Below are 3,095 nucleotides of genomic sequence, written 5' to 3' on the forward strand. Positions count from 1 at the left end.
AGGGACTCTCCTCAGGTCACTGCTGCCACAGGCCAGGTAGGCCCAGAAAAACTACTCTGCATATTGGGAGGATCCAATCTTGTTTACAAATAATTGACCACCAAAAATTACAGTGGACTCCATTTCTCCTTTTAGAAATACATGTATCCTAATCTAAGGGCCTTGGGAACTGTTCATTGAGGAGGAAGTGAGAAGGTAGAAGGTGAGGGTAATGAGCCATTGGAAAAGCTCAAGGCTTAGAGGTTCAGGGCAATCACAAAGATTCAGCATTCCCTGAATCTCCCTCAGAGAGTGCATATCGAATATGCGCAGCATGGTAAGGCATGAGCTGTTCAGATTTTCTAAGGCAATATCTCAATGGCAGAAAGTGATCGCGTATCTTAGATGGCCTTGGTTGGAAACAGATTTATTATATGGTGAATCTGATAAAAATTCAGGGAAATTTCCACACTTGCCTACAACATTGTTTGGTTTCTTTGACTACATAAATAACATTTTAATTACCTTGGGAATTATTTCTAAATATGGAGAATTTATAATAAGTATATTAACACTTCCTGGAAATAAATAAGATAAAAACAAGCAGTCCAGCAGAAAATGGACAAAGGATATTAATCCTAGAATGTAAGCAACAAACAAACAAACAAACAAAAGCCAACATGGATTTATTTCTATTTTGTTCATTTCTGTATACTTAGGGTCTAAAAGAATGCCTGGCAAACAATGGCTGTTCAATAAATAACTCTTGACTGGGAACCAAATTCATAGAGCAATTAAAATTGACTAGTGAATATATAAAGGATCCTCAACATCACTAGTAATTAAAAAGTCATTAAAAAATAATATCTAAGTTTTTTGCTCACTTAATGAAAATTTAAATAAATTGATTACAAGTTATTTTGGCAGAGTTATCAAAAAATTCAAATTTGTCTATGCCCATGCTACCCTGAACAAGCCCAATCCCATCTGATCTCGGAAGCTAAGCAAGATTGGACCTGGTTAGTACTTGGATGGGAGACCACCTAGGAAGACCAGGAGCTGTAGGTGTAAAAAATTAAAAAAAAAAAAAAAAAAGGGATTGCAAGCTGACAAGGTCCTTGCAATCTGTGAGGTCAACCAAGGGTTGCCTCGCCAAAAAAAAAAAAAAAAAAAAAAAAAAAAAAAAAAAAAAAAATTAAATTAAAAAAATTCAAAATTCAAATCTGCAAATTCTCTATCCAGTAATTCCACTCCTAAGAATTCATCCTAAAATCATACTGGCACACATGTACAAATATGTATAATAATTTTTATTGCAATTTTTTTGAATAACAAAAGACTGGACACAACATAACTATTCACTAAATAAATTATGTTGAACTTATAGTGTAGTTGACTTACAATGCATTCATGAAAACACAAGAATGTGCTGACATGAAGAGATTTCCAAGTACTACTGATAAGTGAAAACTTCTATGAATATTCTACAAACCAACCAAGAGACTAAGAAACAATAATGGTATTGTATAATGTGGTTGTACACTTACCCACTTTTGTATGTAGTTGGATAAAAAAATTTCTAAAGGAATAAAGGTTAAAATGTTACCAGTGGTTAACTCTGGAGAAGGAAGTAGAAATTGAGAAAGGATAAAATTTTGCTCTATATGTTACTGTATATCTTTTTTTTTTTTATTTTCAGGAAGCAGATATAATTTAAATAATTGAAATATTTAACAAATAGAGGCAGAAAAATTAATTTGTGCTCTCAACCATCATACAGTCTCTGGAACTTCAGTGGAGAGTAGTAGCCTATTAGATTTACCCAGATATTTACCTCTTCTTTTACTTCACCTCTAATGTTCCAAATTTCTCTCCATATAATTTCCTTCCATCTGAAGAAATTTTTTCAGTGTTTCTTTTAGAATAGGTCTACTGGAAATTAATTCTCTTAGTTTTTCTTCATCTGAAATGTTTTTGTTTTACCTTCCTTCCTGAAGAATATTTTTGCTGGATTACTGAATTCTGGGTTTATAGTTCTTATAGCTTTTTATAAATGATCCATTTCTCCTGGCCTCTAATGTTTCTGATGAGAAATCCATAGTCACTTGAATAGTTGTTTACCTATATAAAATGCATTGTTTTCTCTGATGGCTTTTAGGTTTTTGTTTTCGTTTGTCTTTAGTTTTCAGTAGTTTGTGCATGATGTGTCTGGGAATGTATTTCTTTGATTTTATCCTTTTTGGAGTTTAATAGTTCTTTTGTTGATGTAAGTTTATGTCTTTTGCCAAATTTGAGAAGTTTTCAGCCATAAATTCTTCAAATATTTTTCTGCTTTATGTTTTTTCTCCTCTTCTGGGACACTAATGACACAAATGTTAGACCTTTTGATATTACCCTTCAGGTCTCTGAATTTTTGTTCCTTTTTTCTCTACCTTTTCTTCTCTCTGTTGTTCAGATTGGATTATTTCTCTTGGTCTATCTTCAAGTTCATTGGCTTTTTTTCTCTGCCATATCCATTTTGCTGTTGAGCCTATAATATCTAGTGACTTTATTTTGGTTATTATATTTTAGTTCTACTATTTGCATTTGGTTCTTCTATGTATCTTCTATTTTGCTGCCGAAGTTTTCCATCATTACAAGACTGTTCACTCTTAATTTCTAGAGCACAGTTATAATTTCTGTTTAATATATTTGTCTGATAATTCCAACATCTGAGTCATCTTGGAATTGGTGTCTGTTGATTGAATTTTCCCTTGTGATTTGAGAGGTGTTTTTTTTGTTTTTTCATATGCCATATAATTCTGGATTCTATCCTAGACATTTTGAACATTATGTTATGAGATTCTTGGTCTTGTTTATATCATAAGAAGAATGTTGTGGGTTTTTATCTTGTTTTGTTTTAGCAGGTGATTGACCAGGTTAGATTTAGGCCTCGAGTTTTAAGCCGACTTCTGTTGACTGGGGTTCTAATGTCAGTTTTATTTTCCAAGTGATTGCAGTGCTATTTGCATCAGGACTCCAGATGTGCCCCCAGTGGTCAGCCTTGGACCTGGGCAGTGGTCTTTTCAGTATCTCAGCTCTTAAAGCATGTGGCATGCTTCTTAGAATGAGATCCA

At 33.2% G+C, this 3,095-nt stretch overlaps 1 pseudogene; it reads left to right on the plus strand.

The window, feature by feature from the left end:
- The first annotated feature begins 928 nt into the window (after positions 1–928).
- On the plus strand, positions 929–1,047 carry LOC111732572 (annotated as a pseudogene).
- Positions 1,048–3,095: the final 2,048 nt, after the last annotated feature.

Source organism: Pteropus vampyrus, unplaced genomic scaffold, assembly GCF_000151845.1.
Source record: "Pteropus vampyrus isolate Shadow unplaced genomic scaffold, Pvam_2.0 Scaffold470, whole genome shotgun sequence".
NCBI classification, from domain to species: Eukaryota; Metazoa; Chordata; class Mammalia; order Chiroptera; family Pteropodidae; genus Pteropus; species Pteropus vampyrus.